Source organism: Dipodomys merriami, unplaced genomic scaffold, assembly GCF_024711535.1.
Source record: "Dipodomys merriami isolate MVZ:Mamm:240054 unplaced genomic scaffold, mDipMer1.0.p SCAF_27, whole genome shotgun sequence".
Lineage (NCBI taxonomy): Eukaryota > Metazoa > Chordata > Mammalia > Rodentia > Heteromyidae > Dipodomys > Dipodomys merriami.
In genome coordinates this window covers 9,238,368-9,252,955 of record NW_027204159.1, presented here as the reverse complement: position 1 = coordinate 9,252,955, position 14,588 = coordinate 9,238,368, and the positions used below count along the sequence as shown (strand labels likewise).

At 42.4% G+C, this 14,588-nt stretch overlaps 1 long non-coding RNA gene across 3 annotated transcripts in view; it reads right to left on the bottom strand.

Moving 5' to 3' along the window:
* Positions 1 to 1,509: 1,509 nt before the first annotated feature.
* The window catches only part of LOC138837456 (uncharacterized), a 59,033-nt gene continuing 45,954 nt past the window's right edge, over positions 1,510 to 14,588 (bottom strand). For all 3 annotated transcript variants that reach the window (XR_011375318.1, XR_011375317.1, XR_011375316.1), the window contains 2 exons: positions 4,630 to 4,766; positions 1,510 to 3,301 (listed from right to left, as the gene is read on the bottom strand). This is a non-coding gene — a long non-coding RNA (uncharacterized lncRNA). The remainder of the gene's footprint in view (positions 3,302 to 4,629; positions 4,767 to 14,588) is intronic.

Here is a 14,588-nt window from a genome sequence, read left to right as displayed (position 1 = left end):
CCCTCACACCTGTGTGGGCGCACACACACACACACACATACACATATGATGATGATGATGATGATGATGATGATGATGATGATGATGATAGAACTCTCCAGCTCTAAATAATACACGAGAGCTAAGAAATAATACCTTAGTTTTTGAGGTGGTGTTGGAATCCTGGTCAAATTCACTCAAATTATCCATCACAACATCTTCAATAACCAAAGTCCAAAGACAGACCCCCAAAGACAAGCGCCTTTTCATGTCCCATTTGGAGTATGCAGTGGTTCTGTAGTTTGGATCTTAACTGTCCCCCAGAGACCCATGTGGTAAAGGTATGGTCCCCAGTACAGCACCTTCAGGAGATAGTCCTTCCTCACCATTATCAACAAAAAATGGCTAAGCACAATGGCACTCACCTATAGCTCTAGACACGTAGAAGGCTGTCTGGAAGATTATTTGAGTCCAAGAGGGTCAGCCTGGGCAACATAGCAAGACTCAGTTTCTTTTCTTTTTTGGGGGGAGGAGAGGGTCCGGTTGAGGGGCCTGAACTCGGGGCCTGGGCGCTGTCCCTCAGCTCTTCAGCTCAAGGCTAACGCTCTACCACTTGAGCCACAACGCCACTTCCGGCTTTTTTCTTTTTGCTTATGTGGTGCTGAGGAATTGAACCCAAGGCCTCAGGCATGCAAGGCAAGCGCTCTACCACTGAGCCACCTTCCCAGCCTGCAAATATAAAGAGATAGGGTTTAGTGGAAGGTTTTAGGTCATTGGAGTTGTCCCCTGAAGGAAATTGTGAGATCCTAACCTCTTCCTCTTTCTCTTGAGTCCCAGCCACAGAATTAGAAGCTTTGCTTTACTTTGTGCTTCTACCATGACATGCTACCTTGTTCTGCAGGCCTATACACTACTGAACCAACCAAAAATGAACTGAAAACCTCTAAAAATGTAAGCCACAAGAAATACATACATACATACATACATACATACATAAATGGTTTCTCCTTATGAGATAGCTCAGATATTGGTTATAGTAACAAAAGCTGACTAACATAGGTGGACTGGCACCCTGGAAAAACAAGGCCTTACCCAGAGTTGATTATGACAAACCATGTCACAAACTTCAGGTGTTATCATCAGATGGTGTTAGAGTCACCTGCCTAGTGGCTGAGTGGGGGCTATGTTCTTGGCTTTTTAAAATACCAGACACCTCTGGCCATCTCTCCTTTGTCTGGTCATACACCATAAATATATGAGGTCAAGATACCAGTTCACAGCTCATCCAGGATCCCATTGTCCCCGAGGTTCCTCCATCAAAAGGCACATTTTTATTGTTCAATGACCTAGAAAAAGTGCTTCTGAGGTCACTGGCCCCAAAAACACTGCTTTAATAACTTTATACCAGGGACTCTGCAGGGCAATTTTCATATACTTAGTACCATTTTTAACCCATAATAACCTAAAGGGTAAAGTCTATTTCTATCTCAGCCTATGGCTGGTGAAACAGGTAATATGGAAATATGTGTGTGTGTGTGTGTGTGTGTGTGTGTGTGTGAGAGAGAGAGAGAGAGAGAGAGAGAGAGAGAGAGAGAGAGAGAGTGAGAGATTGAGACTAGATTTAAATGGACTTAATTTATTTGAGCAAAGTGGTAGAGCACACCTGTAATTCTAAAAGTTAAGAAACTCAAGATCTCTTGTTTAAAACCAATCTGGGCTATATAGTGAGATTCTCTCAGAAAGAAAGGAAGGAAGAGGAGGAAGAGAAGGAAGGAAGGAAGGAAGGAAGGAAGGAAGAAAGGGAGGGAGGGAGAGAGAGAGGGATGGAGGGAGGGAGAGAAGGAAGAAGGGAGGGAGGCATAAATTTTTGGGTTTGAGCTTCCATTTTAGAGATAAGAAAACTAAGTTCAGAGAGGCGAACTCACATGTCCATAATCATACAACCAGGAAGTAGCTAAAGGTCACTATGCATCACCATGGCCTCCTGAGCTCTGCAAGAATATGGGATAGCTTTTTATAAGTGGAGGATGTGCCCTTCGCTGGTATGCTGGTCCAACCAATCTATGATTCAAAAAATCAAATCAAAGCAAAACGCATCATGCTTACTCTGCATCAGGCTGGAGAATTCAAACACCATGTCTCAGAACAGGCAGCGTTCCCTGGCCCTTGACAACAATGCTATCCTCCAGGACCTGCGAGGTGCTTGGTTAGCTTTGAAATTCTTTGTGGATGTCAGAGAACATATCTAAAAGTTGATTCATCACTAACACTCCCAGAAGTGATTTGCAACCTAAAACGGACACTCCCTTCTCCCCTCCAAAACACAGCTTCACGGTGTGCCCAGGGAAAGGCCTGGAAGTGAATCTTCCTTTGCCTCAGGAAGAGAATTCCTTTGTAGGCTAAGGAGAAAAATATTTCTTACCAGGCAGGAAGGCCCTTTCCTGGGAATTTTGGCAGAAAAAAACAACAACAAAACCCTGCTCTCTCTAAAGCAGAATAACTTCAAAGAGAAAGGCCTGAGTCTCCAATCCAGTCTTTTACCTCATATACAATCACCTAAAAGGGACAGTCTCTAGAAAACTGAAAATCTCAGGTGTTTTCTTCCTTTTCAAAAATTTCAAAGTATTAGTGAGTAGGCTAAGAGTGGGGCTCAATTATAGAGCCTGGTATGTGCAAGGTCCTGGGTTCCATATCCAACACTGGGGGTAAAAATCACAGTGAGTGGGAAATGTCACTAATAATATCTCCTGTGACACTGATTTTTTTTCCAGGCACCTGGCCAGGGCCTTTTATGGCTAACTCCTGGTGAATTGAGATTAGAAGTAATCCAGAACTCAGCCCTAAATTGAGCTCATGCCAGCTAAAAGGGGTTTCAAGCAAGCCACAGAATTCAGGAGCTAGGATTAGGACTTGTTCAGCTGTGGGAAGATTCAGTGGCCATGTTACACTGGGGGTTGTCCATTGGCTTCTTACCAGGACCTTGAAGTGCTTCAGCCTTGTCTTGTTAGAGACGCTGTCAGTTTTGTTGTTGTTGTTGTTGTTGTTTTGTTGGTCGTGGGACTTGAACTCTGGATCTGGGCGCTGTCCCTCAGTTCTTCAGCTCAAGGCAAGTGCCACTTGTCCCTCAGTTCTTCAGCTCAAGACAGTGCCACTTCCAGTTTTCCTGGTGGTTTACTGGAGATAAGAGTCTCACGGACTTTCCTGCCCAGCCTGGCTTTGAACCGTGATCCTCAGATCTCAGCCTCCTGAGTAGCTAGGATTACAGGTGGGAGCCACCAGTGCACAGCTGTGCTGTCAGTTCTTTTACTTTACTTCTGTATTCCTGTGTTCAACAAATAGATATTTAATTCTTACTCTACAAGCAGTTTTCTCTGTTTAAAAACTCCATTTTGGGCTGGGAAGGGGCTCAGTGGTAGAGTGCTTGCCTTGCATGCATGAGGTCCTGGGTTCGATTCCTCAGTACCACATAAACAGAAAAAGCCAGAAGTGGTGCTAGAGCCCTAGCCTTGAGCTGAAGAGCTGAGGGACAGCGCCCAGGCCCAGAGTTTAGGCCACACAACAGACAAAAAAACAAAACAAAACAAAACAAACAAACCTACGTTTTCAATGTTAGGCCTGAGATCAGGGGTAGAACAGGAACTTAGTATGTAAAAGGCCTTTAGTTAATTCTCCAACATTCCCCTCTCCTAAACAAAACAAAACACCCTTCCATTTCTGTCTATGTACAAAGTCTAGTCTTCTACCTATTTGTCTAGGTATAAAAAGATATTGCCAGGCACCAGTGGCTCATACCTATAATCCTAGCTACTGAGGAGGTTGAGATCTGAGGATCAGAGTTCAAAGCCAGCCACTTCAAGAAAGTCTGTGAGATTCTTATCTCTATCCACTAAAAAAGCTAGACATGGCTCAAGAGGTAGAACATTCACCTTGAGCAAAAAAGGGCAGAGACAGCACTCAGGCTCTGAGTTCAAGCCCCAGGACCAGTGCGCGCGCACGCGCGCGCACACACGCACGGGCACACACACACACACACACACACACACACACAGATATCCCTGTTCCCATTGTATCCATCCCTGCCACTCTCTGGTTCTGGCTATAAACCGGAGATATTTTCTGTACCTGAGAACAAGTGTGCTCTTTTATTATTTTCAAAAGGCTAACATACTTTTTATATAGAATAGTAGAGTGGATGCCTGTGCTAAGGATCTAACCCCAAGGCCTTGCTCATACTGCTGTGCTACCCTCACAGCCTTTATAGTCTCTTTTTTTAAAATAACCTTGTGCTTAGCTCCATGTTGAGGGAAGAAATATAGAAATAATAACAAAAATATACCATTAAGAACAAGGTGGGCACCAGTGACTCATACCTGTAATCCTAGGTACTCAGGAGTAATCACTCACAACACTCCCACTGAGGTCAGATATAACCAAAAATCATCCTCAACATTTCCTCATCATTTGTCTGGAATTGGTAAAATAAAATGGATTCAGTGTCTTCCTTTTTCCATCTTTTTTTTTTTTTTTCAGTGCTAGAGTTTGAACTGAGGGCCTCCCGCTTGCTAATCAGGTACTCTACCACTAAAGTATGCCTCCAGCCATTTTTTTGCAATGGTTATTTTGAGATAAGATTTCACTTCCCCTTTGTACCTGGACTACATCAACCTATTTGAGGCTTCTTCACATTGCTGGGTTAAAAAGCATATGCTGGGGTTGGAGGTTATGGCTCAGTTGGTAAAGCGCCAGCCAAGGAACAAAGAATCAGGTATGGAGTTTGAATCCTGGTCCTGCAAAAATAGAAGAAAAAAGAAAAAGGAAAAAAGCACATGTCACCACATCCAGCTTCTTCTTTGAGATGGAGTCCATAAGACATTCTGTTTCGGCTAACCTAGAACCATGATCCTCCTGCTCTCAGCCTTCCACATAGGATGACAGCCAAATGCCACTTCATCTGATGATGAGTTGAGAAGGGATGAACCATTGGTGCTGGGCTCAGACACGGATTTTATTGAGCCTGACTCTCTCATCAGACTTTTAACTTCTTGAGAGCAAAGATCAGATATTGCTGGGTGCTAGTGGTTCATCCCTGTAATCTAAGTACTCAGGAGGCTGAGATGTGAGGGCTGAAGAACCCCAGCTGTCATGGGTGACTGTGGAGAATGGAGTTAATTTGCCCAGGAAGACAAAGAAACCAGCAAAAAGCCCAGAAGTGGAGGTATAGCTCAAGTGTAGCTCAGAATGGCAGCCTCTCATGAGCATAAAAGCTAAATGAAAGCTCAAGGACCTGAGTTCAAGCCCCAGTAACACATTTTAAAAAAAGATTAGATCTTGTTTGTGAAAATGTAGTTGACACATAATGAACATACTGTACCATCAATTAAAAGAATGAGAGAGGTGTCTCCTTCCCATCCAGCCCGTCTGAGACCACTCAATTCGGAGACCACTATGGGTGATAGGTGGTAGGGCCACCACTTGAAAAGGTGGCAGCAATGCTTTTATTCAGCTGCCACTCTGTTTTTCTCTCTTTTAGCTTCTATTCTAATAAAATGATTGTGATTTCCACCCTCTCCCAGAACAGAACTGTGATCGGTTTTCCAGTGTTCATTGCTAATTTCATGCACCGTTAGGTTTGCTGTTCTCTTCTGTTTCTTTGCTTCTCCCCCCTCCCAGGATGTTGAAACACTATGGGAACACAGTATGATGGGATGGCACACTGCAATGGGGCAGGGTGTAACTAACTCCCAAGAACATGTCACTTGGAAGCTGCTACACACACTATGCTTGCTCTCCCAGCTAGGGAAATCCACCACACTCTACTTCCCACAACTGGGGTTCATCACTCCAGCTAAGACTAAGATGATCTTTGGATTTTTCTTAACACTGCCACAGCCTGTGAAACTAATGGCACTATTTGCTACTCCTTCCTGATTTCTTACAATTAAGAAAAAAAAATCTATCCTCCAAACTGTATTACTGTTCAGATCCTTTCTATCACACAAAGCCCTATTCACAGGGCCATCCTGTGAATTTCTTCTAACACCTAAAGTTTGTAAGGTGAAGTGGCTGCTGGACCATCCAAGGAGAAAGAAGATATGTCCAACAACATATAAAAATAAAATTTAGGGGCTGGGAAGGTGGCTCAGTGGTAGAGAGCTTGCCTTGCATGCATGAGGCCCTGGGTTTGATTCCTCAGCACCACATAAGCAAAAACAAAAAAGCCGGAAGTGGCGCTGTGGCTCAAGTGGTAGAGCGCTAGCCTTGAGCTGAAGAGCTGAGGGACAGCGCCCAGGCCCAGAGTTCAGGCCCCACGACCGGACTCAAAAATAAATAAATAAATAAATAAAATTAAAATTTAGCTAATATGGTACCTTAAGTCTATAATCCTAGCTACTTGGAAGGTGAAGATCTATCTGGAGGATTTTTATCATTTTATCAATCACTAGATACCATCTCAATCAATGGCTGGGCAGAGTTGTGTGCACCTGTCATGCCAGTTACTCGGGAGCACAGTAGGAAGACTATGGTTCAGGTCAGCCTCAGGAATAAAGCAAGATATTAGCTCAAAATAGCCAACACAAAAATGGTTGGTAAAGAGGTTCAAGTAGTAGAGTATCTGCATACCAAGTACAGGTCCTGGGTTCAAACCTCAGAGGTTTATCTTAGTACAATGTACGCTTAATATGTATAAACCCAGGTGGGCATTTGTGGCTCACACCTTAATCCTAACTACTTAGGAGGCTGAGATCTAAGGATGGTTGGAAGCTAGCCTGAGCAGGAAAGTTTGTGAGACACTTATCTTCAGTTAACCACCAAAAAGCCAGAAATGGAGCTGTGGTTCAAGTGGTAGATTGCTAGCCTTGAGGAAAAAAAAGAAAGCAAAAAGGAAAAAAAAAAAGCTCAAGGACAGCTCCTAGACCCTGAGTTCAAACCCCAGAACAGCATACATATAAATACACACACACACACACACACACACACACACACACACACACACACACACGCGCGCGCGCGCGCAAAGGTACAAACTTTGTGCTCAATCCTCAGGACCAAAAATAAATAAGTAACATGGAATTTTTTGAAGCATGAATAAATACAGGGAAGAAAACACTTACTGGCCCATATTATTGCTCTGTTTGTTCCTATTGGTATTAGGTAATAATTATATATTGTTCAAATTAACATATAAATAACATACTTAAGCATGTAAGTATAAAATGACTACTGACAGCTTCTATTTCTGCCCTTTCTATAGTAAGTCCTATTAATTAGCAATGGATTCTTACAGATTTGTGTAGAAAAGACATATGTATTCTCAAGTGAAAACTACAGATTGAACAAGGGTCCTATACTGATCCAGACAGATCAGATCAAAAACCAAAATGGAGTCACCATGTTGAAGCTCCACATCACTAAACCAAAACTGTGTTGTTTACCTAACTTCCCAAGAACCCAGAGAAATGAGGGCTATCAGCTAAATTTCCCAAACAGGCTAGTTTAAAATGATAAGAAATTTCCCTCCACAAAGAAGTTTATCTAAAGTAACCTGATCTTAACAAATCAGTTATTTCTCTTGTTCTCTATCCCCAGAACAGAACACTGAAGGAAAGTATGTCTGAAATGATAACCCACTCTGTGGTCTCTGTTCTTTTCCTCAGCCTTTCTCTGTCTATAAAATCAACCTGTTCTCTTTGGATTACTGGAACACTTATTCTATTGTACTCACTGAAGTGTTGCCCCATTCTGAACCAAAAACAAAGCCAAGTAAGATTAAAAAGTCCATGAGTTTGTCCTTTGACAAATCATATACATTCTTTTAAAAGAATTCACCAAAGGGCTGGGCACTAGTGGCTCACACCTGTAATCCTAGTTACTCAGGAGGCTGAGATCTAAGGATTGCTGTTTGAAGCCAGCCTAGGCAGGAAAGTCCATAAGACTATTATCTCCAATTAACCAGCCAAAAAAAAAAAAAAAAAAACCACGAAAGTGGTGCTGTGGTTCAAAGTGGTAGAGCACTAGCCTTGAGCGAAAAAGCTCAAGGACAGGCCCTGAGTTCAAGCCCCATGACTGACAAAAAAAGAAAAAAAAGAATTTACCAAAGAGGGGAAGAGGTTATTCTACAATATGTTCTGTATCTTGCGTGTTTTCTTTTTACTAAATAATACATTCTTTCTTTGTGTTCTCATTTATTCATTACTATGGATTTCTAGCACATGGATGTACCATGATTTATTTAATTAGCGCTCTATTCATTATAAACAAAAACAAAACAAAACATCTTTTAAGGACTTCCATTACTCCCTTGACTTACAATAAGGGAAGCAGAGGTACAATTCATTTATTCTCTCAAAATCTTGATGCTTCCAAAGATAATTCAGCCTGATCCACAATATCTGGGGAATGCAACTACCAAGCAAAAATGAGGGTAGGGGTGGGAGATGACATGAAAAAAAATCACTTTCAATGAACCAAAACAAGGATCATTTGCAGTGAGTAAGAAGGATGAACACTGACAGTTCCAGAAGACTTGGTCATGTGGGGAGGTGAAAGGGCATCACCGTGGGAGCCATCAAGGCAGCTTCATCCAAACTTCAGACTAATGGTGTTTTCCAGAATACTGCTTTATTTTACTCACACTGGGAGTATTCACTAAAACTGCTGAGCTCATAGAGCCAGAGTGTTTTCCTATTCCTAAGATACCTGACAGTAGGCCATCTGTACATATATATTCTTAAAAATTCTCCAAGAAAAGACCTTTACCCTGTCAAATTCTAGTCTGCCAGAGAATTGTGATAGTCAGTTCAGGAAAAAAAAAACCCAACTATATTCATTTGGCCACGTGTTAGTTATGTATTCTGGGGCCTATCACTTAATTATTCTAGACCCATTAAATTGAGATAATGATACTTATTTCATAGGGTTGTTGGGATAAGTAAGTAGGACAATTTACGCCCACAAAAATATGATTCACTTATATATTTAAACATGCATTTATCCGCAAAGAAATATTTAGAAAGACACCTACCAAAATATCAATCTTGATTTTCTCTGGGAGTGAGATTTCTAGATTTTTCCCCTTCATTTCCTTATTGTTTGGGTTTGTTTACTTCATTTTGTTTATACAATGGTTAGGAATAATTTTTAAAAGTATAAACATAAAGCCAGAACCAGGTACTGGTGGCTTACATCTGTATCTTAGCTACTCAGGAGGCTGAGATTTGAGGATTGCAGTTTGAAGACAGCCCAGGCAGGAAAGTCCCTAAGACTTATCTCCTATTAACCACCAGAAAATCAGAAGTAGAGCCGTGGCTCAAAGTGGTAGAGTAATAGCCTTGAGCCCAGGTTCTGAATTCAAATCCTATGACCACTACTACTACCACCAACAAAAATCCCATAAAGCCATTTTGCAAGATGAAGTAATGTATGTATATATATATAAAAAAATCACACACACTAAATGCTCAATCACTCGCAGGTATTATGACTATGAAAAGCTAGCAGGATGTGATGGCTTATTCCATCCCAGAAAAATCATCAAACTATATTTAAGACCCACAAAATCCCAGTCCTTAAGAATATAATACAGGCTTTGGAATTATCTTTGAATTACAGTCATTTTTGTTTTTCCTCATATCTTTTCAGACGCTGTACTTTGAGGAAAACACTCTATAACAATAAGGTATTTTCTCCTCTATCTTACTGCCCTAACTCTATCCAATTGCCCTAATCCTATCCAATTGCCCTAACCCCACACCACACCTCTCAGCTGTCTTGACTACTGACAGGTCTAACCATTCTTCAGAACCACTGCACTTAGTCAAGGCCAACACAGCTCATTCTCTATGCAATATCTATCTTCCCTTGCTCTGTACCAACAGAACTTGGGTTTTATGCAAAGACACAATTTGTCCATTGAAAAATGCCTCCCAGGGGCTGGGAAGGTGGCTCAGTGGTAGAGCGCTTGCCTTGCATGCCTGAGGCCCTGGGTTCGATTCCTCAGCACCACATAAGCAAAAAAAAAAAAGCCGGAAGTGGCACTGTGGCTCAAGTGGTAGAGCGCTCACCTTGAGCTGAAGAGCTGAGGGACAGCGCCCAAGCCCAGAGTTCAGGCCCCATGACCGGACCCAAAAAAAAAAAAAAAAAGAAAAGAAAAATGCCTCCCAGACTTACTTGCAGCTAGGTATGGCCCTATGACCTAGAGATCAATGAAATGTAAAACCATAATTTTGCATTTTATTATTAAGGTACTTCCAAAAAAATTTTTTTGCCAGGCCTGGGGCCTGATCTCAGGACTTGGGCTCTGTTCCTGAGCCCCTCTTTGCTCAAGGCTAACACTCTACCACTTGAGCCACAGTACCACTTCCCAGCCCCCAAAATTTTGTTTTTAACACTAATTAGAAGGAATACATTCAACTGGTAAAAGCACTTTGCCCTCCATTCTTCCAGTCTGAAGTAAGAAAAAGACACCAATAGTAGCAGTTGCCATCTTCACAACTGAGTCCAAGATAAGAGTTCATGATAAGAATGACAAAACAGGAAAGCAGAAGAAACCCAGCCTTTGATGACTTCACAAAGATGTTGTACAAATTCTTCAGCATAGTTCCTCAACTTAAGCTACTGCACACAGCCAAAAGCAGCCCTGAATAAATATACTACCTTCAAAGGTTGCTGTGAAGATTCAGTTACAATAGTGTACCGTTGTTTTGTTTTGTTGTTTCCAGGTGCTGGGATCACCTGGGCCTCTCAAATGCTAAGCACACCGTCTATCATTGAATTATACTATACCTTAAGCCACAATATCAGTTTATCAAACAGTCTGGAAGGTACCTCCAACATAAGGATAGCTTCATAAGTGTGTCTTCATATGTCCCAAATTTCTTCATAAATGGGAATTAGAAATTAACAATTTGTCACAGAGTATAAGCTAAAATAGAAAGTTGGGAACTTTGTTCAATCATCAAGAGCTTAAACTACTTCTCAGCATAAAAGCAGCACACAGGTGCTCCACACATACATATCATCCTAACAATTGTGTCAGGAATACCTCCAATAGGTCAGGCTCCTGTTCTAGAAGCTGGGGCTATTACAGTGAAGAAGGCAAGCTTGGTTCCTGCTCTGATGGTACTTAGGAAAAGAGTAGGAGAAGAAAAATGGTAAGCAAATAAATCAGTAACTAAAAAATTGTCATAAAAATAAAAGAAGATATTGTGATGAGACACAGACATTCACTGTGAGCCCTCTCTGGAAGGCATAGAGATGTCATCTGTGTGTGTGTGTGTGTGTGTGTGTGTGTGTGTGTGTGTGTGTGTATGCGAACGTGCTCACACACACGTACCCCTCTTGGGGCCTGTACTAAGGGCCTAGACACTGTCCCTGAGCTTTTTTGCTCAAAGCTACTTGAGATACAACTCTATTTCTGGCTTTTTGGTTGTTATTTGGAGATAACAGTCTCAAGCCTGTCCAGGCTGGTTTTGAACCTCAATTCTCAGATCTCAGCTAGGATTATAGTCATGAGCCACAGGCATCCAGCTAAGATATCATCTTTTGAGAACTCCTGGAACAAATGACTCTATCCAACACCATTATCCATCCCCATCCCCTGTGCTGGCAAGACCAAACTTTTTTTTTTTCCTGTGGTTCATGGGACCTGAACTCTAGGCTTGGGCGCTGTCCCTCAGCTCTGCAGCTCAAGGCTAGTGCCCTACCACTTGAACCACACCACCACTTCTGGCTTTTTCTGCTTATGTGGTACTGAGGAATCGAACCCAGGGCCTCATGCATGCAAGGCAAGCTCTCTACCACTGAGCCACCTTCCCAGCCCGTGACCAAACTCTTGACTCCAACTGGCCTATGACTTCTTCTGATCCTAGCCCCATTAAAATGCCTGCCTGAGAAAGTACCACACTGCCAAAAGAATATATTGTTTATTTCAACCAAAACCTGACTTGTCTTGGAACAGAGCACTTTTTTCTTTTTTCTTTGATTGAGAGATCAGAGTCTCAAGGTTTTCACAGTGTTCAAAGGCTGGCCTGGAATTCTTAAGCTCCAACCATTCTCTGGCCTCTGTCTCATAAGTAACGGATTGTGTGAGCATTCCTGTACCCAGGCTGAGCTTAGAAAGCTTAGGAAGCTTGCAATTATAAATCCATTCCCTTCCCCTTTGAGATGTAAATCTGCTATCTCCCAGAAATATCTCCTCTAGAATAGTGAAGCCCTCTCTTTGAAATGCTGCCCTCCTGAGAGATCTATCTTCCAGTTCTGAGAGAGCATAAGAAACTAAAGCTCCAGAAGACCAACGATCTTAAAGATAGGAGAGCCAATAAACAACTTCCTGAATGAGCTGGAGATATAGCTCAGTGAAAAGAGTACTTTTAGCACCACCACCAACAGGAATAAAATGCAAAGCAACAACTTCATATAGCAGTGGTTCTTGTCTATAATCCCAACTACTCAGGAGGCTAAAATAGGAGAATCACTTGAGCCTGGTAGTTCAAGGCCAGTTAAAGCAATATACTGAGACCTCCCCACAAAACAACAAAACAAGAAAGGAGCAACTCTTCAAAGATCTGGGGGAAGAATAACAGAGATTCAACAAAAGCAAGCATGTGCTTGGGGTCATGGAGGAATGGTGTCCCTAAAAGCACCAGTTGTTTCTATTTGCAACCACAGGGATGAATGTATATGCAAGGAAAACCTACATTTTGTATGGAGTAGAGTTTGTATAATCTGGGAGACCTCTTTAATAAAACACAAGCCTGGTGCTGGTGGTTCATGCTTATAAGAATAGCTACTCATGGGCTGGGAAGGTGGCTCAGTGGTAGAGTGCTTGCCTTGCATGCATGAGGCCCTGGGTTTGATTCCTCAGCACAACATAAGCAAAAAGAAAAAGGTCAGAAGTGGTGCTGTGGCTCAAGTGGTAGAGCGCTAGCCTTGAGCTGAAGAGCTGAGGGATAGCGCCCAGGCCCAGAGTTCAGGCCCCATGACCGGACCCCCCTCCAAAAAAAAAAGAATAGCTACTCACAAGTCTGAGATCTAAGGATCCGGGTTCAAAGTCAACCCAGGCAAACAAACGTGACAAATGATTCTTATCTCTAGTTAACCAGCAGAAGCTGGAAGTGGAGGTGTGGCTCAAGTGGTATAGCTGTGAATGAAAAATACCCAGTGAGAGCATGAGCATGAATCCCTGAGTTTTAGCCCGAGTACCAGTATAGGAAGGAGAGAGAGAGAGAGAGAGAGAGAGAGAGAGAGAGAGAGAGAGAGAGAGAGAGAGAGAGAGAGAGAGAGAGAGAGAGAGTGGAGGGAGGAGGAGAGAGATGTGAGGAGAAAGAAGAGAGGAGAGAGAAGAAAGTGAAGAGAGAGAAAAGAGGAGAGGAGGGCAGAGAGAGGAGGGTGGGAAGAGGAGAGAAAGGAGGGAAAGAAAAAGGAAGAGAGGAGAGAGAAGAGAGAGGAGAGAGGAGAGTGAGGAAAGAGAGAATATGCAATTTAGGTAACTCATAAGATCTATCCCATGAGATCCAAGGATAAGAACTGACTATAATACATATTACAACCAGAGACTCAAACACCTCCAGGACCCTTCACCTTCTATCTCCATGCTTTAAACCTAAATATGTGTTTCATTCTTGTCTCTCTTTGTAAATCAGCTCCATGTGTTTTTCTGAGCCATATACAGAATGTTGCCACTCCAATCACTAGTGCAAATACCAGAGGAAGCACTCTGATTGACAATCTTAAGTCACAAGTCCATTCTTGGGTCAAAAACTAGTACCATGGCAACCAGGAGGCCATCACCATGGCAACCAGGTGCCCAGTTAACCTTATTAGTATTAGAAGAAAGGCAGGCACACCAGTAACTTCAAGGGTGCACACCTAAGAGTTGTCTGCCTTACCTGTCAGCTTCCTACTGTTTATCTGGTTTGCCAAAGAGAAATATGATGTATGCCATTCATGTTACTTTAAAAATTCTGTCAGACAAAGAAGTAGAGACAAGATTAATTTGGGGGGGAGGAGCAGTACTGGGGTCTAAACTCAGGGTCTCATGTTTACTAGGCAGGCTCTATACCTCTTAAGTCACACCTCCAGCCTTTTATATATATATATTTGAGGGCTGGTAAGTTGGCTCAGTGGTAGAGCGCTTGCTTTGCATGAGGCCCTGGGTTTAAATCCTCAGCACCACATAAGCAGAAAAAGCTGGAAGTGGCGCTGTGGCTCAAGTGGTAGAGCATTAGCCTTACGCTGAAGAGCTGAGGGACAGTGTCCAGGCCCAGAGTTCAGCCCCCATGACTGACAAAAAAAAAAAAAAGAAGAACTATATTTAGGATAGGGTCTTGCAATTTCCTAGGCAGGTCTTCCAGTTCTTCTAGTTATGCTTCACAAATAGGTAGAACCATGAGCATGCACCCATGAGGTGAGATTATTACCTTTTCGTGTGCCTGTATTGAAGCTTGAACTCAGGAACACAAACTCTGTTTTTCCTTTTCACTCATGACTGCACTCTAGTACTTGAATCATATTTCCATGTACAGCTTTTTACCAGCACTAATTGGAGATAAGAGTCACAGATTTGTCTTCCTGGATTGGCTCCAAAATGGGATTCTCAGCCTCCTGAATAG